Source organism: Candoia aspera, chromosome 3 (assembly GCF_035149785.1).
Source record: "Candoia aspera isolate rCanAsp1 chromosome 3, rCanAsp1.hap2, whole genome shotgun sequence".
Classification (NCBI taxonomy): domain Eukaryota; kingdom Metazoa; phylum Chordata; class Lepidosauria; order Squamata; family Boidae; genus Candoia; species Candoia aspera.
The window spans coordinates 43,193,564-43,217,980 of record NC_086155.1 but is presented as its reverse complement, the minus strand read 5'-3'; the positions used below and the strand labels follow the sequence as shown (position 1 = coordinate 43,217,980).

At 41.5% G+C, this 24,417-nt stretch overlaps 1 protein-coding gene across 1 annotated transcript in view; it reads right to left on the bottom strand.

Moving 5' to 3' along the window:
- The window catches only part of PIGR (polymeric immunoglobulin receptor), a 37,165-nt gene extending 23,863 nt beyond the window's left edge, over positions 1-13,302 (bottom strand). The window contains exon 1 of the mRNA XM_063297465.1: positions 13,165-13,302. The gene's annotated coding sequence lies outside the window, so the exon portion shown is untranslated. The remainder of the gene's footprint in view (positions 1-13,164) is intronic.
- Between the last annotated feature and the right edge of the window lie 11,115 nt (positions 13,303-24,417).

Here is a 24,417-nt window from a genome sequence, read left to right as displayed (position 1 = left end):
TATCAAAAAACAGAGCCAAAACAGAATCAACATTTTCTATTGTTGCTACCAGGAGGTAATGAAATCAGAGGTTTAACCATACCCAGAGGAATTTTGATCATTTATTCTTGTGCATCAGAACTATTGCCTGTTATAGCATTATCTTTTTTTTTGAAAGACCCATGCATTTTGGAAGTGGTTTTACAGTGTGAAGTTGTCATGTTCACTCCCTCATCGAAAAACTGACTGTGCGATAGAGTTGGTCCCCAACGCTCAACTGCCCAAGCCGAAGATTTATGCAATGACTCAAAAAGAGCTTGAGGCACTGCGGGACTTTGTTGATAAGAACTTGGCCAGGAGATTTATCGAACCAGCGAATTCTCCAGTGGGAGCCCCTGTGCTGTTCCGTGACAAAAAGGATGGCACGCTAAGACTCTGTACAGACTACCGGGGGTTAAATGCCATCTCAATATCGAACAAGTACCCTCTGCCGCTAATAAAAGACATGTTAGCCCATTTGTCAAAGGGCAAAATTTTCTCCAAGCTGGATTTGCGGGAAGCCTATTTTCGCATCCGCATACGGGAGGGGGATGAATGGAAGACTGCTTTTAATTGTCCATTGGGTTCTTTCCAGTACAAAGTCCTACCTTTTGGGTTGGTGGGGGCACCCGGGGTGTTTATACAATTGATTAATGAAGTGTTGCATGATCATTTGTTTAAAGGGATACTGGTGTATCTAGATGATGTTTTGATTTACACGGAAACTGAGGAGGAGCACGAACACCTCCTCAAACAGGTGTTAAGCAAGCTTAGGAGTGCCAAACTTTATGCCAAACTTTCTAAATGTGAGTTTCACAAAACTCGACTTGACTATCTGGGGTATAGGATATCTGACAAGGGCATTGAAATGGACCCTGTAAAAATTCAAGCGATCTGGGGGTGGGAACGCCCACGTACCCAGAGGCAACTACAAAGTTTCCTCAGATTTAGCAATTACTACCACCAGTTTATCCAGGGGTTCGCTGAAATTGCCTTGCCCCTCACTGATTTACTACGTACCAAGGGGTTGGGGGACACGTGCAAGGTGAAGAACCCGGGGGCAGTGCTCAATTGGACACCTGAATGCCAAGCAGCTTTCAAAAAGCTAAAAATCCTTTTCACTGGTGAACCCATTTTGCAGCACCCTGATCCCACTAGACCCTTTGTCGTTCAAGTGGATGCTTCTGATTTTTCAATTGGGGCACTCTTGCTGCAAAAAGATTCTGACAATCAATTGAAGCCTTGTGCTTATTTGTCCAGGAAATTCTCTGAGACCGAATGGAGGTGGCATGTTTGGGAGAAGGAGGCTTTTGCAGTTAAGGCAGCTTTAGAGGCATGGTGCCACCTTTTAGAGGGGGCTAGATGCCCTTTTGAAGTTTGGACTGACCATAAGAATCTGGAAGCACTCTGCACCCCCTGGTGACTCAGTCCTAAACAGATTCGCTGGGCTCAATTTTTTAGTCGTTTTGATTTCCAACTGAAGTTTATTCCGGGGAAGAAAAAATTCCTTGCTGATGCTCTCTCAAGGTTGCCCCAAGATTCTGTCCATGCTGCTGAGATACTGTGTGGTACTGTGGTACTGTGGTACTGTGTGGTACTGTGTGGATGGAGTCACAGCTGGGTCTGCAGGCTGTCACTCACAGCCAAACCCGTGCACAGCTGCCTCCGGCCCTGGTTTCGCCGGTAGGGAGGCGGACGCCAATTCCCTCTCAATTGCACCAGCAGTTTCTCCAGACACCAAAATCTGACACTTGGTTGCAGGCAAACAGAGACAATGTTTCCTTTGGCGGTGGTTTAGCTTGGAAACAGAACCGCCTCTATGTGCCTGAACAGTTGCGGGGGGAAATCTTAACCCGTTCTCACAATGATAAGGTTGCTGGGCATTTTGGGTTTGTGAAAACATTGCACCTGGTGCGGTGCCAGTTTTGGTGGCCCACTCTGAGGCGCGATGTGAAAGACTATGTTGCTTCCTGTCCGGTGTGTGCCATGTCCAAATGAAAAGGGGGTAAACTGCAGGGACTCTTGCAGCCAGTGGCGAGCCCATCCTGCCCTTGGGAGGAGATTTCTACGGATTTTATTGTTGACCTTCCTCCCAGCCAGAAGAAGACTGTGATTTGGGTAGTCAAGGATTACTTTTCCAAGCAAGCCCATTTCATTCCATGTGCTTCTATTCCTTCCGCCCAACAGTTGGCACGCCTTTTTCTAATACATATCTACCGGCTCCACGGTAGCCCGTTTGGTCACGGACCGCGGGACACAGTTCACTTCCCAGTTTTGGAAATCTTTTTAAAAATTGATTGGCACCAAGCAGGCGTTGTCCACTGCTTCACATCCTGAGACTGACGGATCTACAGAGGTTTTAAATTCGACCCTTGAGCAATTTTTGAGGGCATTTATAAACTACCAACAGGACAATTGGGTTGATTTGCTCCCTTTTGCTGAGGTGGCTTACAACAATGCGGTCCATCAGAGCACGGGGCACACCCCTTTTTGTGTGGTTTCTGGGAGGGATTTCGTGCCCATTCCTGAGCTGCCACAACCCCTTACCCAGCCCTTCTCTGCTTCTGATTGGGCTGCTCAACTGGCTGATTCATGGGCGGTGATTCAGCAGGCTTTGGCTGATGCCCAGTCTGCTTACAAATTGCACACGGACAAGCGATGAAATGTTCAGCCTGATTTTAAAGTTGGTGATCAAGTGTATCTGTCCACCAAGTTCATGAAGTCCCCACAACCATCACAAAAGTTGGCCCCGAAATTTATTGGTCCTTTCCCCATTATTGGCATTGTGAATCCTGTTACTTTTAAGTTAGATTTACCTCACAATCTGAAACGTTTGCATCCTGTTTTTCATTGCAGCTTGCTCAAGGCTGTCAGCCACTCTTCTCATTGGCATGGCCAGCCTCCCCCCCCCTGCTCTGATCATGATTGACGGGCAGCAGCATTTTGAGGTGAAGGAGGTTCTTGATTCCCGCCGGCTTCGTGGCACCCTTCAGTACCTTATCCATTGGAAGCACTTCACACACCCTGAGTGGGTGTCTGCTCGCAACGTCAATGCTCCTGTATTAGTTAGGCGCTTTCATCTGGCTTACCCTTTGAAACCTGCTCCTTGATGTTTTCCTTTGTTTTGGGGGGGCGGTATGTCATGTTCACCGTTTCAATGTTCATTGTACATCGTAACACTTCGCATGTCAAGTTGCTGATGCGTGTTCTGTTTGGGAGGGGCTGTGAGGAGTCCTTGCACTGGGGTTGTTTTCTGTATTCAGCTGAATGGAATGTGTTTGGGTTATAGAGTGTGTTCAAGGTTGTATTCCCAGGAGATCAATAGAACTCATTGCCAGCACCTGGGATGGGGAATTTGAAACGGTTGGGCGAGGGGAGGGATTACATTTGCACCGAGGGTTTTTAGTTTGTATTTGGTGCGCTTTTGCTCATTCTCAGCTTTCTTTGTATTTGCATACTATTCTTTAATAAATCAGATCTTATTAAGCCTTTGCTTGTGAGTCTGAGTATGTTAGGATAGGCAATCAATACAGAAGTTCCCTTGGGCCCTTGAAATAAATTGCGTAATTATTTGTATGCTGGTTAATGGAAGCTTGCTCTGAAAAGAGTCTGTTTATGTTTTCACAATGTTAATGCATGCTTCTCTGTTCAAAAATCAAAAGCATTTTCCAAGCACGCCCATGGAAATAGAAACAGATTCTAACAGTTCTGTGTATAGTAACTGTTGATTTTTATTGTGCTAAGATATGGTTAAATTAAGTCTCTTTTATTATATTTTGAAAAGGGGTTAAAATTGAGATATTGTAAACAAGTAAACATTATATATAGACTGCCAAGGGAAGGAGAATTTATTGGGCACTGTAACTACCAGTTCACAAAACTGTTTTACTTATACTGTATCATTCACTTTTTCATCCTAAGTTATATTTTCATCCTAGATTATGTTATGTTTCATTGCCAGAAAAAGGGTCCACAATTTTTCATTATTCTTGAAGGTCACAAAAGACCTGAATATGACATCAATTGAAATTTTCAGCCTTTTTATATATTTATTTGAAAAATTCATACATTTTTCCAAATATACTGTATATTGGAGTTTGGAGGCTATTAAAAACAAGCAAGTTAGGTATGTTAAGCATAACGAAGGCTTAAAGCATCTATCTTATGACTTTTTTCTATTAAAAATAGTTGAATTCCTATGTTTTGCTGCTGAATATCAGTGTGCTGTCTGGTGAGATCACTGCCTTAAACCATAGTTGTTAATGCTACTCCTCAAAGCACATTTCAAACCTTGTGATGATACAGTGACTGTAACCATTCAGGAACAGAAATCCAGTTACTTTGCAACCCTAAGAGAAGCTACTAATTGAAAGATTCAAGATTAAATTGGTGCAGTAATGGTGTGTTTCCAACCACAAATTACAACCCAACCTATATTAAAAAATGATGGAATCATAATTTAGAACCAGTCCTACTGTTAGTTAAATCACAGGGCAGGCAACAAATATGAAATGGATCAATAAAGAGTACAATATTTGTTTGTAATATATTTACACATTGAGTTCATCTGGATTTTCTGCCTGAGGCAGCAAATTGTCTGGCTTTGCTTGCACTTAAGAAGGCAATTCTAAACAAATGTCCAGGGAGAAAATAATCTGAATACTAATTTTAAAGTTGCACTTTTCAACTATACCTATTTTTTAATGAAAAAAAATATCTAGGGAGCATATTATAAACGATTATTCTACATCAGGAGCCTCTCTTAGCTGATCTTGCTTGGTCTCAGGATTTGTAATGATTATGATGGGAGACAATCTAAAAATCCCAAAACTGTAGATTAGATTGGGAGCTCGAAAGAAACATGTCAGAAGAAGACACTGGTAAACCACTTGCTTAATCATACCACAAAAACAATCTGGACATGTCCAAGTAGTCACCAGGAGTCAAACTCATTTTTATCATTTTACATATGGTTATGTCTAAAATATAATTTATAATAAAATAGATTTGAGGGCATTTTTCTCATTCCTTTTGAGACTGCTACTACGCCTTTTATTTGTGATAACCCTGTACCTACAATTCAGATTAGGATATTGCAGCTGACAGTAGCTTTATAGAGCCTTGGAAACAGGAGGGCCAGTTTGATGTAGTGGTTAAGGCAGTGTTTCTCAACCTTAGCAACTTTAAGATGTGTGGACTTCAACTCCCAGAATTCCCCAGCCAGCATTGCAGTTGTTGTTCTGCCTCATTTGTGAAAATTTACAGAGTCCAGAAAATGAGCACTGCTGGCTGGGGAATTCTGGGAGTTGAAGTCCACACATCTTAAAGTTGCTAAGGTTGAGAAACACTGGGTTAAGGTGCTAGCTTAGAAACCAGAAGGCCATGAAGTCTACTCCTCTCTTAGGCATAAAAGCCAGCTGTTTGGCCCAGACACTCTCTGTTAGTCAACTCACCTCACAGCACTGTTGTTGTGGGGAAGATAGGAGGTGGAGCATTAGGTATGTATATTACCTTGAATTGTCTAACAATAAAGGTGAGATAAAAGTATAATAAAAAGTGCAGCTCCCGAGGGTCCTGGAGGAAATGGATTATCTGGACCCCTTTCAGTCAGGTTTCAGACCCGGTTATGGGACAGAAATGGCATTGGTTGCACTTACGGATGATCTCTGGTGGGAGTGGGATGGTGGCAGTGCATCCATCCTTGCTCTCCTTGATCTCTCAGCAGCTTTCAATACCATCGACCATGATATCCTTTTGGGTCGGCTCAGGGAGTTGGGGGTGGGCGGCATGGTCTTGTACTGGTTCACCTCCTTCCTCCAGGGCCGGTCCCTGTTGGTGGTGATAGGGAGCGAGAGGTCTGACCCTTGGCCTCTTCTTTGTGGGGTCCCACAGGGTTCAGTACTCTCTCCGCTCCTTTTCAACATCTATATGAAACCACTGGGTGAGATCATCCATCACCACAGGGTGAGGTATCATCAATATGCTGATATTAATCAATTGTACATCTCCATCCCAGGTGAGGTAAGTAATGCTGTGACTGCCCTCTCGCGGTGTCTGGGAGCTGTAGGGGTCTGGATGGGGAAAAACAGGCTTCAACTGAACCCTGGTAAGACGGAGTGGCTGTGGGTTAATGGTTCTTCCATATCTGGAACATTATCATCTCTGGTTCTGGATGGGGTTGCACTGCCCCAGAGAGACCCGGTGCATAATCTGGGGGTCCTCCTGGACTCATGGCTCCTGCTCAAAGAGCAGGTGGCAGCCGTGGTCAGGAGAGCCTTTGCGAAGCTACGTGCTGTGCACCAGTTATGCCCTTTCCTAGATCGGGAGGCCCTTCGAACAGTCACTTACACCCTTGTTATCTCCCATATAGACTATTGCAATGCACTCCTCATGGGGCTACCCTTGAAAAGTATCCAGAAGCTTCAGCTGGTCCAGAATGCAGCCACACGAGCTGTTTTCGGTGCCCCCAGAAGGGCACATATAACACCGCTGCTGTGTGAGCTGCATTGGGTACTAGTTTGCTTCTGGGTCCAATTCAAGGTGTTGGTTATCACCTTTAAAGCCCTACATGCCATGGGGCCAGGTTACCTGAGGGACTGCCTCTTCCCCATTACATCAGCCTGTCCCACCCGATTGTGCAGAGAGGGCATGCTGCAGACCCTGTCTCTAAGACAACTTCGTTTGGCGGGGTCCAGGAAGCGGGCCTTCTCTGCAGTGGCGCCCGCCCTATGGAACATGCTGCCCCCAGAGGTGAGATTGGCCCCATCACTCCTGGTCTTTCGGAGGAGTCTGAAGACCTGGTTCTACTGCCTCGCTTGGGGTGGAGAGGGAATAGATCTACATGGGGATGGCTGTTATAGACCACTCCTCCCACACTTGGACTGCTTTAGATTCTTGTGCCACATGGACTTTTTTATTTTTTACTTTATTTATATTATTTATTATTGTAATTTTATATTGTGGATTTTATAATTGTTTTAATTGATTACTGTAAACCTCCCAGAGTCCCCCGAAGGGAGGAGATGGGTGGGGCAAATTGGATAATAAAATAAATAAATAAATAAATAAATAATAAAGCATTTTTGATGACTGAAAAAGCATACTGGATCAGCTAGTGATTATGATTATGTCTTTTAGGATTAAAAGTTTACCTGACAATCAACCTAAATCTCATCATGAGATGGCTGCTAAATCTTGAAGTAATTGGAAGTAAGCTATTCCCATGCCGCTGATATGAACAAGTAGTAACATCAAAATCAACCTGTTGTAAATCAGCAACATGGGTTATCATGTCTTGATCTTCCTTGCTAGACAAAAAGGGGTAATGCTTTTACATGCAATAAAATTAGGCTGACCATATTTACTTGTGACAAAAATGGGACATTGGGACGGCAAAACGGGGCAAGGCTGGGCGACAGGCTGGATTGGCAGGCAGGAACGTCTCCAGTTTTCTTGGGCTGGGAATCTTTGGATTCCTTTGTTTGTGAGAGGCAAGGCTGAGCTGGAGAGTCTAGTGAACGGTTGTCCCCGACAAGCCGTTCCTCCTCTGGCTGTGCTTTTACGTTCTTTTCTTCCCACTGTTTCAAGGCAGGAGCCAATCAGCTCACCCTCTGATCACCACCTATCAGCTGATCCTGTTTTTTTCTTTTTAGGTTTCCTGCCAGGCTGAGCTCTGCATTTTTTTCCTGCTGTTTCTGCTGAGCTCCCCCTCCTTTCACTCAAAGTCAGACTGAATTCTGACAAGTTTGTGGGAACTTTCAAATTTTTAAGTAAGGTTTTTAAGAAAACGGGACAAAATGGACATTTATATTAAAATGACGGGATGGTCTGGAAATGTTAAAAAAATGGGACTGTCCCGTTCAAAACGGGACGTATGGTCAGCCTAAATAAAATCTATTACTTTTTTTTTTTCTTATTTAAGTGTGTCTGTAGTCTTGGCATCATCCTACCTGGGTGGAAAGGGCTCCTTTCCCTGGCTTTTTACATAACAGAATTGGAGGAATTGGACCATCTTTGCAATGGTCCAGATAAAGAACTCTAGAAAAGTGGTATTTGCAATTCAGGTCAAAGCCTGTATTGGCACCATGAGGAGTTTCTTTTTCAATGCAAATCACTTCAGAAAAGAAAATTTTGTTTCAACCTTAGCGTACAAAAAAGGAGAGAGAGAAAAACATGCTCATTGTATTCTAGAAATTAATGCCCTCTCTCCTTCCCTCCAGGTCTTAACTTATACGCTCCTTCTAACTTGAGGAGTTGTGCATTTTAAATACTGACATTCTGATTATACTTTGGTGAGTGAGAACTATTTTAGTTGGCTTACATCAGTCTTCTGCAACCTGGGTGTCCTCCAAATGTGTTGCATTACAATTATAGTTGGGGGAAATTCCCAATGGCCATGCCATCTGGGAGAGATGAAATCTGTAATTCAGTGTATGCAAATGGGAGCAAACTGAAAAGACTTGATTGATTCTGATGAACATTTTTTTCAAAATCAGGAAATCCTGAATAAAACTATAAGTACTCATTCCTGCTGTAACTATTCAGGAAATATTTGCTGGGGTGATTAAAGGAGAAGATAAGAGACAATGAAACTTTTGTATCACTGTCAGGTTATTATTTTATTAATCATTCATTATTTTATTGCAGGGCCTAAGCAAAAAAACTGACCAGATTATAGAACTGCAACTTATAGCTGGTTATTTAAATCCAACTATAGGGCTGAAAACTGCCAATTAAATCTGAGTGTTCAGTAAGACGATTTTACCCTTGTAAGTATTATCCAGAAGCATGTCCATGACATCTTGTAATTACTGTACACTAGATTTCTGGAGAGAGTGACCGAAGTTTTGGTGGCCAGTGATTGCACATGAACTTAGCCAAAAGGCTGAGAAGTGAGACATTTTCCTGTATTTCAGCTGCAGGGCTACTGATGTCATGCAAGCTGACAGGTCCATTTGTTGGCATTATATTTTAATGAAGGGGGTTCTTAGGGTTTGGGGAGATGTTAAGCATACACTAAGTCTTTCCAAAGGTTTAGCATATCTTACTTCTTTATTTTTCCACTGGAAAAATGTTTTGGGGGCTTCATCTGTCACAGATATCTGAGGCCTATTGATTTCAGTGCATCTCTTCTGATAAGATTATTATTGCTGGAAAAGAAGACATCCAGGAAAGGAGTTTATGTGTGTAATATGCTGCACACATAGCATGGTCTGCAATATTGGTTTGTTTACGCTCCACCACAGTGTACATGTAAATGGTCATTAAACCACTAGGATTCCTTTGGTTGATCCCACTAAAATTAATTAGACCTGAAGCCTAATGTAGTATTTCAAGACCAAGCGTCTAGGCCATGTTTGACCTGGGGGTCAGCCAAAAAAGTTAAGATGGTGGCCATGAGGTGCACATTAAAAGGGGTGAGGCTTTAAATGCCTAGCTGCAGCTACTATCTTGACATTTTTAATCCTCCTTGTCACTTATGAATACTGTTTGTTATAAAATCAAAAGTCTGTGTCATAGTTTTCTATAAAGCATGGCTAAGTCTACATAGATGTTATAATGACAGTGTGAATGGCTTATTCATTGATTATAAATCAATATTGCCTTTCTTTGCTACTAGGATTTTTTCTCTTCTAGCACTGCACTATGAAATACACCTAAATGATTCATGCGAACTAAACATCATTTTATTTTAGGTCTCCAAAGCCCAAACAAAGAAATAAATCCAAATAATGAAAGAATTAACTAAACCTAAAGGAGTGTTTGCCATTTCTTGAATGCCAGAATCCCAACTTCATATTCTTGAAAGTTAAGGAACGTATTTATGTACCTGAGAGGTTCAGGAAGAAGGATTCTTTCTTTCTCAGATATACGGTATCCATCCAGCTGTCAAGCTGAGACTGTCATTCGTTCGTAACAGTATAAATCTGAACAGAAGTAAACATTCATCCTATTTTCTTATGTTCTAAAGCCTTATACATGGAACTGGAATTAGAACATTCATTCTCTCAGAATTATAGCAACAGTTCAAATTATCCATCCTGTCTCAAAGGGGATATTCTATCTAGGTTTCATGAGTTGGCTGTAATAAATCAGTGTTGGAACAGACCAATTTGCAGTCTATTTTTTTTTAAAGTTGGGATTATGTTCTTTTGCTTACAAAATTCTATTTATTGTATTTTGAGAAGTGATACAACTCTTGGAATTAAATTATCCATGGAAAGAAGTGTGTTGGTGTTACCAGTTGTATTCAAAGAAATAGTGTCCACAGAATATAAATAAAAATGGAATTGTTTAGGAATTGTCAGCCCCATTAGATAGACCAGTTCAGAACCATACTTTACTGAGATAGGCTATAACAACAGAACCTTGCAAGTCTGACTGTGCCATGCCTCCTCTCCTTTGTATACCTCAGTGAGTGAGAGAGACATTTACCTGAGCTGCTTCTGAGTATTATCTTGGTTTCCAGACCTTAAAGAATGTTTCAGCCCTCTTTACCTAGGTAACAGTCCTTGTATATTTCTGTACTGTAAGGTCATCTCCCTTACTGTCTATAGGAATGAAATGGTAGACAATAGGTTTCAACTGAGTTAAGCTTGCTTGGCCATGCATTATAGTAAACTGATGAAGAATCAAAGTTATAGCTGTGAAGAAGAGAAATGTATGGATAATCACGCACAGTGCTGAAGTACACCAATCAGTAATAGAAGTGTTAATGAGTGCATCATGTTCCCATATTTCTTTGACAACCTGCCAAAGGCGGGGTCTTTACATCCTCTCTGTAGAAAGATGCATGGGATATTTTCCCATGGCTGTTCTGACATGGAATATACATACCCTCCTGTTCATACAGTGCCCACAAGCACTACCTGTTTGACTATTAGTTAGATAGCATTTGTAGATTTCACTGAGTTCTCTTTATCAACATCATTTGAGTATTGAAGGGAAGGAAGTGTCCAAAGCCAAGTCTGAAACTGAAATAAGTATTCAGCTTCCATCTCAGCTGCTCGGCTTGGAGGGTGGGAACTTTCTTGTTCAGTTGTGCCTACCCTGTGTCTCTATTTTCTCTTCCTGCTGCTGGGAAATAAAGGGTTTAGGTGGAAACTGTAGCACAGCCTCTCATTCCAGACAAATTGTATTCTAAAAGTGCTGTGTTTCCCCTAAAGGGAAAGTCATATGGAAGGAAAGAAGGAATAGCAAGTGTCCAGTTTAAAATATTGCACTATAGCATTTGAACACTTGGATCTCTCTTCCTGCAAATAATATTCAGCCTTGGATAGTCTCTACCCAGCATACAGAACTGAAGGATAGATATATAGTCATATTTTGTAGGCAGTGCAGGAGGAGAGCTGTGTTAGTCTGCAACTAATACTTTCCTGATAGCTCTTTAAAAGAAATCTGCCAATTCAACCATTCCTTTGCAAAATATCTAGGTTACACAAGTCAAAAATTTTAACAATATTTGAAGAATGGTGTGTACCTAATTCATTTAATATAATAATCTGAGAATTATATAAACTCTTAGACCAAGCATAGTAGATTCTTTTGGAAGTTTTTTGTTTTAAAAAAACCCTGAGATGTTGAATTGAATACTGAACCTGATGACTCTCATTTGAATTGTTTTAGTCAATCCTCAAGACTTGGCCATGAAAATACTACCTGGGGGTAATTAGTCTCTGATGAAATTGCACTATAAAATTGCACCTTTCCTAGATTGTATTTGTAGGTATGGAAACAGATTAGTATATAATATTATCTTTGGTGGAAACTTCAACAATTTTTGTGTTCTGTTTGTAGATTCTAGTTCTGGCACAATACTATAGAAAGTTCAACAAAAACATTTAAAATGTGTAGAACTTGTTAAATTTCATGCAATTATAGTTTCTGTTGCATTCCGCTTGTACTGAAAATGGAATGGGACGTGGAAATTGCAGCTTGAGAAAATTCCTTCTGAGAAATTCCTAAGCGTTTCCAACAAATCTTTAGGCACTGTTTTCCAGCCTAGGCAGCGCTGGACTCCTCTCTTCTTTCCAAGTGCTAGATTACTACAGAAATGAGTTGATGCAAGATGTGCAGTGCTTGCTGGCTGAAAGTCTCTGCAGCCTTTGAATGCATATTGGGGGCCTCACTGTAGGAGACTCTGGCTACTTTTTAAAAAAAAAAAGGGGGGGGCAGGACAAAATCTAGTTAAAATATTGAGTTGATTTTAACCCACAGTTGTAGCGATGTAGATCCTATTGCATCACAATTGATATTTAGCTTTAATCTACATTAAGAAATATGTGAGTAAAACAAAATAATCTCTCATGTATGCCCAGAATCTGGAAAAACATTGGAGGCTATACCCAAACCCCTTGTAAGCCACATGCTGACCTGGGCTGCAGAATGTGCACTTAGAAGTTGATTTATGACCCTCCAGATACAGTGATCTCCAACTCTCACCAGACCTAGTGAATAGCATCAAAAGTAAAATATAACAGGAACTACAGTCTAATAACATTTGGAAAGTTACTTGTTGACCTCTGTGTTATGGCTATAGCAGGCACCCCTTCAGCATCCCCCCTGTAAGTCATCCGAGCAAATGGGTGAATGATGTTTTAGGCTCCCCAGACACCAGGTTTCAGATCTGTGACAGAGTAATAAATACTAGGTACATTAAGATTCCATAAAAATCTCTATCAGCCTTATAAGGCAACTATGGTTTAAACACTAGTTCTTTATTCACTTAGGCTGAATTCCTAAGTGGAAGTACTAGAAGTGAGTTACATGGAAGGTGGTAGGCTTACCTCAAAGAAGCATAGTGGAAATTATTGCAAATACTTACATCAAAAGTCCTTTACCACTGGTAACTGAGTTGCTACTTCCTCATAAAGTTGTCTGATGCAGAATGGTTATATACAAATGCTCAAAATTATTACAGAAAATAGCTCTGGAACAGTCTTAAATATTTTAGTATGTGTACAGGCTGATCCTTTCTAGAAATTCATTGAGTCTCAGTCCTAACCCATTAGTGCTTGGAAGTAATTTTTTTTAAAAAATCTGTTTTGTTTTGTTTTTTAATGTGGGATTTTGATGTTGGTTCTGCAGGACCCTATTACATGCAGTAATATAATTTCATCTATTGAATAGTAAAGAAGCATTACTCACTGTCCAGGTTTCACTGAGCAGAGTAGGTTACTGATCCAAATCCTCCTTTTTTCAATTCTCCTACTATGTTTTTTTTTTTTAATCTTGAGACACTTCTATCTTTGTAGCTCTTTGTCCCTGGACTCACTAACTACAGCTAGTGCAATACTGAATTTCTTAAGAACTGGAAGTGTTTAAAGACCTCCTCTTAGCTCCAGCCCTGCACATCCATCCACTTGTTGAGTTTCTTAAAGGAATATCAGCCTCCTAAATGAATACAGCAGTATAGCTATTGTGCATATAATCTGCAGACACTTCTGTGTAGGAGATATGATTTGTACCCTGACAATGTTATTGAGCTAGCAATGATTTCATAATGGCAGTAGGGAATATTAAAGAACAATGGAAGAAAGAAAACACAACTTTTCTGGGTAATATTTGTCAACTCCATAGAAGAAATGTGGATACCAGAATGCAGTCAACCCACATGATATTCACTTGGGTATAAACTCAAGACACAAGACTCTAAGGTCTTATTGAGCGGAATACTTAGCAGGGCTCTTGATTTGTGAACTGGGTTGATGTTACATCAGATAAAACTTGTACTGCAATTCCAACCCAATTAAACCAAAACTTCTTGTTGCTCTTGTTTTGCTAACACACGAGGATCTGAATGAGAACTGTAAATCAGGAACCTGAAGAACATCTAGCTAATTGGGTATAGTGCCAGTTATGGCTGCACAGTCTAGTTGCCCTCCAAAGACAAAACTGAGTTTCGGGAAGTCAACAGCTCAGACTTTTTATAGGGAGATACAAATTCCAGCCAAGCTGATATCCAGAAGAGCTTATGAGGCTGTCCTAAGCCCTTGGGAATGCAGGTGCCTTGGGGTCATGAAGAGGTAATACACAGATAAATACTAGATTTTAGAGAAGGGCTTCTCAAGTGTAACTTCCTAAGTCTCATAGCTGAGGCCTAGTGAAACATCAGCAGTCCAGTACTAAAGCATGATTTGTTGCTTCTAATTTGGCTCCTGCCTGTTCAGCTCTGGCTCCTAGGTCTACCATAGTTCTGCATTGTGATTCCTGTCCCCTGACTATGCCTTGTGTTCTGACCTGGTTAATTTGCTTTTTATACAGTGCAGACAATTGTGCTTGACTTTTTATTTGCTTTTTGAGCACATTTCTCTGAACTACTTTGTCTTTGTGAAAGCAAGGCAGGGCCATGATGCCAGAAACAGCCTGTATAGATATATGTATATAGCAATAAATATTGAAATGGGAAAGTGCCATTCCAACGGACACACCCATGCTGTGAAGGCACCCATACAGGTCTGTGTCTTAGCTTGAGTCTTCAGTGTCAAAACAAATATCACCAATAACTTGGGAATGTTGTTTTTGGTCATTTCTCTAGACAATTGTTTTCTTTTTTATTAGAAATATATAAAAATAATGATTTTGTTATTGCAAATAATTATTAGGTGAAAAAATACTAACACATTTTTTAAAACTGACCATTTTTCCCTACAGCTTTACACATTAAATCCATCATTCTCTGAATCTTATTTTGGGAAGGAAGAATATAGTTATTCGCATACGCATATCCATCCTTATATACACTATATAAGTTCATTGATTGGGGTCTGTTTTGAATTTTCAGTGAATTGGGCCCTGAACCACAACGCAACACAACATTATACAAATTGCAAAAATGTCAGTGTTCTATGAAAGCCCAGCCATCAATCATACAATGACTGCTGCCACAAAAACAGAGCTAAAGAAATGTCCAGTGGTCTTTAACCAGGGGTGTCTGCAGGGAATGGCTTTTAAAAAGTCAAGATGGCAGCTACAACCATGCAATTGAAGCCCTGCCCCCTTTTTGCATGTGTTGTGACCCCTGCAAACAAGAAGCAGGGCTACAATCATGTGATTGTGGCTGCCATCTTTACTTTTTTTACCCCTTCCCTAAAGACACCTTTGCCTCTAACTAGAGCTATTATTCAGGTTGGGAAACGAAATGTTGGGCAAATGATAGTCCAACGTATCACACACCGCAGCAGAAAGATTTATAATGTACTGTAGTAGATTATTAACAGCTCTCTGTCTAGGCTGTCTCTGGAACCCGAGACATGAACTTCAGCCTCTTCTGTCATTTGGCTTTATGAGAAAGTGAAACAACCGGATGGACAAGGAATTTCTGTAACAGAAACCTCTCAGCTGTTTCTCACCACAAGAATGAACAAAAGAATAGTTTCTGTTTACCATAAATCACATCTCCTGTACCTGATGCTTAAAAAGATACCATATTAACAATATCAGGTTTTCTGTTTGGCGTTTAAGATGTACTTTCCACAATTAGTGTCTTCAGTAAACATTGCCATCATACATTCACACTGAATAGAAAATATTTTGGTTCTAAATATCCTTTAAGTATTCAGCTGATGTGATGCAGGCATGCATTTATTTTTTCTAACCCTCAAAACTATAAAACAAGAAAAGACATGCAAAATCCACAATTATTATTATTATTCTATTTAATAACCATTGTGTACAAACTATTTATTTCATGAAAATGAGTACTTCAGTTAGAGGAAGGTAAGTTTAATTCCAAGACAATATTTATTACTTATTAACAGCACTCCGTCTTTTGGTCTTAATGCTTATTTTGTCAGGTGGCTAAAAATAAGTTTTTTTTTTCCTTTTTCTACAACTTGAAGTAGTTCAGTTTTTCGATTACATATAACTTTTATATAAGGAATAGTAGCGCATTATCAGTTGGCCCTGCTATTATTTGTAGTTACTACATAATTTATCATAAAAGGTCTGGAACAGATATGAAACAAATTGTTACTATGCAGGAATCTTCAAAACTATTTGCAGTAGTATTTTCCCAATTTAAGGGAAAAAATATTCACATATTTATGTATGTTCAATTAAACTTGAAAATATGTCTTTCATATAAAGATTTAAATGATTATACCAAAAAAATGACTTGTAGGGAAAAAAAACCAGATTGCTTAATTGTTATTTACAGATTTTTGTTCCTTCAAAATGTTATCACAAGACATTTTTACAATATTTATTTTACATGCTGAGAGTTGATATTTTCCAACCTGGACCAAATTCTTCTTTAGCTGGTTCTCATCATTTGCCTTTTAGCAAGATTTGCATTTGATGAACATTTCAAACAGTGGTCAACCACCCACCTTTTTAAAAAATATCTTACTATATACAAAAATAGTATAGGTGTAGGCATTAAGGTGCTGGCCTAGAAAGCAAGAGACTCTGAGTTCTAGTCCTGCCTTAGGTGTGAAAGCTGGCTAGGTGACTTTGGGCCAGTCACTCTCTCTCAAGCCAACCCACCTCACACAGTGGTTGTTGTGGGGAAAATAGGAAGCAGGAGTATTAGGTATGTTCGCCACCTTGAGTTATATATAAAAAGGGTGGGATAAAATAATAATAATAATAATAATAATAAGGATCAGTACTAATTTGGATCAAAAATGCCAGGAGACAAAAAAAAATGTAGTCCAAGAGAGTGGAAATACTTGGTTTTATTCCTGATTTTTCTCATTATGTTTATGTCATATAATGAATTGTTTGTGAAACAGTTTTTAGGGTTGTGCCATATGGCTTAAAATCTGCTATTTACCACACACAAAAGAGCAAAGTCTTCTGGAGTGCATAATTGCAGTTGCAGAATTATTTGGCTCTTTGCCATTACTTTAGAGATTATCAGAACACTTCTGCCTAAGGCTGCCTTTGACTCAAGTGCTACCTTAATCTTCACAAACTATTTAGTTTAGGATGCACTTATCATTTATGGGGCAACTTGAAGAGAAAAAGTGTTGACTTGCTACTTGGGAGCTGATTGATGGTGAGTTGCATAATAATTTATGAATTCTTATCAGCTTAAGTGAGGGCTAGGTTATTATTCCTTGGAACTCAGTTGCCAGGAAATGAACTATTAACATGCCAGCAATTTGAGAAATCAGGAGACTGTAATAAAATTACAATCAGGAACTGCCTTTCTTTACAAAAATGTTTGGCTTAGTTTAACACAGTGTGAGTAGATTTAGACCACTGGTGGGTTTAATTCTATGAGATGATAGAGATAGAGATAGAGATGACAGAGATAGATCTACATGCATGCATACAGCAAGAGGCATCTCTTACAAGCCCCTATTTATTTATTTATTTTTCAAATTTCTGTCACCACCCATCTCCCCCAAGGGGGGACTCTGGGCAGTTTATAACACAAGCCCCAATGCATCATGACATCACACAAATGATACGATTATGCAATTCCATCAGTCACATTTTGAAGACTGATACAAGTAAGCAAATCACATCATTTGCACAATGACATCATCACACATGGGTAATCATTCTGCCATTACTTCTAGATTCCTATGCATACGGCTAAATCTTGGCAAATTTCATTCCAGTAGGATGGACATGGGAAGGGATTACATTACAAAATAGGGTGGGGAAAGAAGCTAATACAAAAACGCTAATCATATATGCATAATCTAATGGGTATCTCCATAGGTTCTATATATATTATGAGCAAAGTTATTTCAAAAGCAGTCAGTCATTTTTACTTGAGTCTTCAGGATTTGGCCCATGACTCATCAAACAATAGACAGTAACTGAGGCCTCTGCTAAAAAAAGAGGAAAAAAGGAAAGAGGAATTAGTTTGGCATTCTATGGGTTTAAACACTTATAATCACTTTAGCATAACTGTCTTTATACAAAGGGACCTGAAAAGAAGTCTTGATAATGGAAATACCTATCCCATGTAATATTTTAAATTTTAAAAAGGACAGACTAATTTATTATTTTCTGTAGCTTTACATTTCAGGTATATAATCTTAGCTGATAAATATATGTTTATATCAATTTTGAATTTACTAGCTTTTAAAAAATGTAAACTATAATACCATCTTAAAGTCCCATACAAATCTCTTGGTTTTTTTCAGTTTGAACTTTAAATGAACAGAAGATAAGTAAGGCCATGGCTGTACTATGGAAGCCATTCATCATAAAACAATTGCATTGACTAAAAGAGTGCTATTGCTGCAAAAGTTCTTAAAAGGAAGCATAAATACAAAAACACAAGAATTATTGAGAAGAAAAATATTGTTCTTGTTCTTGTTATTTCTATTAGAAAAGAAATAGTAGCAGCATATTATTCAAAATGTCTTGTTTAAGTAAGGAATAGGCAATTTGGTACCCTCCAGATGACTTAACGTTCATCAGTTCCAGGCAACGTGGCAAGTGGCAAAAATTGTAGAATTCGTTGTCCAAAACAGCTGGTTGGCACCAGATTGCTTGGTTCTGAAAAGCTACTGCAGATGATTACTAGATGACAACAAAGAGTGAGAGTTTTGTTATCTCTTTGTTTCCATTTAGCCCAGACATTTGCAGCCCAGAAATAGTAGGCCTATTCAGTAAGGAAGCAGAAGATGGAGGGAATTCTGAGGTGAGAATTATTGCTATTCAGATGAATTGAATGAAGGACCCTTAAATCAGAGAGATGAAAATATTGTACCTTGATCAGCATTTAGAGCAGACTCATCTTCATCTGCTGAATTTCTATTATCATTCTGGGGATGTTCCTGCAAACACTTTTGATTAGTCAATGGCAATTCTCCTTTAGGACTTTTTGGAATATTATGTGATGCTTTAAAAAAGAAAACAGATACTTACATTTTTATCCATTAAACACTGGGATAACATAATAAAATTACTGCATCCTGATTTGTCTTGAAATGTGGGAACAAACCATACATATGCATATATATGCACATTCACACATGTACCAATACAAACACCCATGTCTGTGCACATACACACATGCATATATAGTCTTTGAAAATATCCATTTTTGCCAGACTTGGCAGCAAAAATATGTCTAAAAAATGCAATAACTAAGTATATATGTGCTTGCAAATGTAGCTTTTGTTCTAAAATGCCATTTCTCTGTAGCAGGTGTCTGAATGATAACAACAGCAATTAGCCAGGACAATCTGAAGGGGATGGGAAAAAGAGAAGTTGAGGCATAAGAAATTCAAAATCTAAAGCTGTGCTAGGCTGGACTTAGAAGATGGAGAAGCTGAGAAGCTGGAAGGAAAATATGCAGGCCACTTCCATGGTTGGCATATTTTTCTCCTTGTTCCATGGACTTGTCAGGGGAATGGATTAAGCTGATTCTTAGCCTCCATTAATTCACCCCATACATATGCTCAGAATGTGTCCATTTGCCCTCTCTACCACTAAAGCACAATTTTAAGATAAGCAGCTGTGACTTATTTTATTTATTTATTTGGTTTTGCAAACACTGGGAAGAAGCTTCTGCATGCTACCCTCTTGGACACCCTTTCAAGAGCCATCAGAGAGAGCTCTAAATTATTCTGTTTATCAACATGGACTATGATTCAAAGCTTTTGTCATCTTTACATAATTTAGACTGTGATACTTCAATCAATGGGAGGATTTTTCTAAGATGCACTGTTGAAATAAAAAAGAGGTCTGATTTCAGAGCTGGAGAATTGACTGGTCCATCAAATCTGTATACCACCAATTTCATTAACCTCCTAACAGCTTATAACCTCAAATTCTTTTCCTGACTGTTCTAAAAACATCTGCAGCTCTTTATTTTCCCATACTGGAAGAGAATAAAAGTGAAAAGATTTGAGGAGTGGCATATGTGGGATTACAAATAATTTTAGCTACAACTATGCTCAAAATACAAAATTCCAGAACCATAACTGGAAGTTTAAAGAATCCCTTCAGTTGCTCTCAGTAGCAGAAAAATTGGCTTCAGTCACCTTCCTCTAGCATGAGCCTAGAAGAGTTACAGATTGTTTAAGACCTCTCATGTTAGACATCCCCATGAAGAATGGTAAGGTTGTTCTATTAATACTGCATTATTACTTGGAAGAAATGAAATAAATACGTCACACAAAAAACAAACTTTGGAACCCTGTTTATTGATCCAAAAGCTCCTAGTAGAACCACTTCTTAAATAAATATTTCATATTAAAGAGAAGAAATACTTCATTTGTGTTTGCCTTTGGTTATTTAACAGTGAAACATAATTCAAAATATTTCCCTGCCTCTTGCAGAGAGCTTCCAACTGAAGCTATTTACTAAGATTAAATTGACTTGACAAACCCAGATGCAGGTGCTCTGCCTATTCAAATAAGAACCTGGTTTGCCAAGGTCATTGCATGTGTTCAGTTGCTAGGAATCAACTTAAAAGTATCATAATTTTATGCAGTCTAGAGGATCACACCTAGGAATATCATTACACCTAAATCCTCTCCTCTTTTCTCTCTTTTTTTCCTTTCTTTGACTAAGGCCTTGCTGTTTGGGGATCTCAGAATTATTATTTATAATTTGGTAACTTCTAGATTAGAGTTCTGTAGTGCTCAATGAAAGACTGTTATTGGAGACAGTTTGGAAATTCCATTGGTCAGAAATGTGATTGTCACTTACTGGTGCTAACTGCACAGAATATATTGTGCATTTATTGGAAGAATTGCATCAATAGCCAGCTTGTTTTGAGGCTAAAATAAAGCCACCGTTACAGTAGTGATAGTGAAATTCCCAAGTGGCTTGCATCCATAATATTATAGCAAATGTCTTAACCCCTGCAACCAATCATAGGGACAGAGAACTCTGATTACTGATGCTCTGGATGAAGTGAGATTGATGCCCACAAAGAACAGAGCCTTTGGGGATTCTGCACCCTAGTTGGGGAACATATCCCCTTAGATGGTCCATGTGACTCTCTTTCTGTCACTGAAACTTCTAGTTCTTCAAAAGCTAAGACCTTCTTATTCTACCAAATATTTAGGAAATTATTTCCTCTGGTCTGCTGTTGTTTCTGTCTCATAGAAGTTATATTTTTGATACTTATTTAATTAAAAGATTTATATGGCCGCCCGTCTTAAGCAACTCTGGGCAGCTGACAACAACAATAAAACCAATAACTATAAAACAATCTAAAACAGTAAAACGATAAAACAAAAACCCTGTGATTGAATGTGAGGGTGACCGTAGAAGAAAGGGGGAAGGAGATGCTGCCTAGGGAACAATCAGATAAAAGAGAAAGGAGCCCACAACAGAGTAACAGCCACAGAAAGAAACTTAGGAAGGACCCACCCTAATTACTCAGGCAGTAAATAGGGAGGGTGGGAGATTTGTACTTTCAGACTTGCAAGATTCTGTTAATGTAGCCTTACAATAAAGTAGAATTAGCTCATCTGGTTGTGTTTCCTGTCTGGTTTACCTGGGAGGGCTGACAGACTCTGTGCCTTAATTGTCCCCTTGGGATGCCCTGCAGCAAGCTCCAGTTGCCCTCATTCCATACTTTCTATCTATACCATCCTATCCCAGCACCTCAGTAAAAAGCCAGGTCTTAATGGTCTTCTGAAAGGCTAAAAGGGTGGAGGCTTGCCAAATTGCTGGGGGGAAGGTGTTCCACAAGGTAGGGGCAGCCATGGACAAGGCACGCTTTCAAAGACCCCCTAGGTGACAGGACTTCCAAGGTCCCCCTAGGTGACAGGATTTCAGGGAAGGGACCTGGAGCATGCCTACCCACTCTGATCTAGTGGGATGGGCAGATATTCTTAGGGAGAGGCAGTCCCGCAAATAACCAGGTCTTGTGCCATGTAGGGCTTTGAAGGTGTTAACCAGCACCTTGAATTGCATCTGGATAGAAACTGGGAGCCACTGCAACTCGCACAATAAAGGTGTAACATGGGCAAACCTATGAACACCCAATACTGTGAGCACTGCTGCTTTCTGTACCAGTTGTAACTTCTGAGTGGTCTTCAAGGGCAGCCCCATGTAAAGCACATCGCAATAATCCAACCAGGAAGTGACTAAAGCATGAATGACTTTGAGCAAGGCCTCCCACTCCAGGAAAAGGCACAATTGGTGCACAAGACAGATCTGTGCAAAGCCCCCCCACCCCCAGCCATGGCTGCCACCTGCTCATCAAGCAGGAGCTGTGAGTCCAGGAGGACCCCCAAATTGCGTACCAACTTGTTCCAGGGGACTGCAACCCTGTCCAAAGTCAAAGATGACAAATCACCAGACCCTGGGGGGCCAAAAACTCAAAGCCACTCCATTTTGCCAGGCTTCAGCCAAAGTTAGTTCATTCCCATCCAGACCCTTACAGCCGCCAGGCACTTGGACAGCATCACAACAGCATCACTTGCCTGGGCAAGGGTAGAAATGTATAACTGGGTATCATCAGCATAATGATGATACCGTACTGTGTGCCATCAGATCACCTCACCCAGTGGTTTCATGCAGTTGCTAAAGAGGAGAGGGGAGATACCTGAGCCCTGAGGCATCCCTGTCATGAGTGCCGTTGAGCTGAAGACATCAGCGCAATGGCACACATGACAATAACGAGGAAACAGGGGAAGGGGCTCAAGATAAGCAGCCATCAACTCACAAAGACGAAAGGAGAAGATACAATGGCTAAGCGGATCGCGAGGCACACCCAAGCTGTTAGCGCTAGCGCAACGGAGATCGCCCAGCTGACAGCAATCACCGGATGAATAGGGAAACCGATGATGGGCGATCCCGGAGTGCCAGCGGGGCCTCGCAACCCCTCACCTACCGGCAAGACAGCATGTTGGACAAAGGGGGGGTGACGTAACCTCGAGTGAGGGGGCGCTGACCGGCGCGGGGTATTTAAACCCCGCACCGGCGCGCTCCTGTCACTCTCAGCTTTTTTCTACAACTGTAACTACGCTATGAATAAACCAGAGCCTGCTTCAACTGAACCAGTGTCTGTGTGTTACTCGGCGGTAGGCAGTGCATGACATAAAGCTGAGAGTCACAAACTCAGCCTCGCCGAGCCCCACCGGACGACAACGAGCCGCGGGAGGAGTAGACGGCGAGAAGACCAGGAACGATGAGGCCGGCGCGACGCGGACAAGGGGGGCGAGCCGCACGGCAAGAAGCAGAGGAAGACCGATCGAGGCCAGAGGCACCGCGGACTCCCGGAGCCATGGACGCCCACCCGGCCCAACCCGAGCCTCAGCTCCAACCCCAAGGGGAGATGGCGACGGAGGCAACCCGGCCACGGGAGGGAGCAACATACCTCCCGAGACCAGCGGAGAACCCCGCGCCCCACATCGCACCCCAGCCACGGGCGTGGAGCGGCAACCCAACGGCGGTAAGCACGGGGGAGGACGAAGAAGCAACCCAGCCGATGGCGGAGGAAGCGGGCCAACGGACGGGAGTGCCTGAACCCCACCGGCGACCCACCCCCGCCGACACACCGATGGAACCGGCCCCAGCGGCGGCGCGGATCGCGGACGGGGACGCACAAGCCAGACTCGCAGCCATGGAGACCCAACTGAAGGAACTCCGGACCATGCTTCAATCGTTGATGTCCCCCGCGCTGCCCAACGACGTCCCCGCACAGGTCCACACCCCGAGCGAGGCGCCGAACTCCCATGGGCCAGATGATGGTCAACAAACGGCCCGGGCGGACGACGCCACAGGCCGGGAAGTGAGAGGAGGGGGCTTACAAAACGCCCGGGCCCCAAAAGACTTCCCCATCTTCTTTGATGGGAACCCCGCGAAACTGTCGTTCTTCATTACGAACGCCAGGGAGTTCATGGGGAGGCACGGACGCTCCTATGACTCCGAAGTGGACAAGATCGCAGCCGTGGCGATCAAACTACAAGACCGGGCGGCGGACAGGTACGTCCAATTGTACGAGTCCAGCTCCCCCACCCTCGCCAACTTCCACGCCTTCATCAATGAGATGAAGAGCTACTTTGAGGACCCACTAGCCAAAGTGAGGGCGAAAAGCGCACTCCAAAGACTCAAACAGGGCGCACATACTGTCCCGGACTACGCCCTCGAGTTCAAAGCCCTCGCAGGGAAGATCAACGACTGGTCTGAGACCACCCTGCTGGAAATGTTCAAAAGGGGGCTCAACCGCGACGTACTCCAATGGGCCCTCTACCGCGACGACCTAGAGACTCTACACGAGTGGATCCACCTCGCGGGGAAAGCAGAACACGCGCACCGCACCTTCCTCATGGCAACGACGGAAGACACGACCAACACCTGCCAAAAGGTACCCGCGCCACACGTGGGGACGGCCGGTCCCACATACCCAAGGAAGAAATTTAATCGCGGGCCCTGCGGGAGGTGTGGAAAACTGGGGCACAAGACGGCAGATTGCTTCGCCAACTGACCGCCGGGGAGTGTGCCTAAACCCGCCCCGAAAAGTAG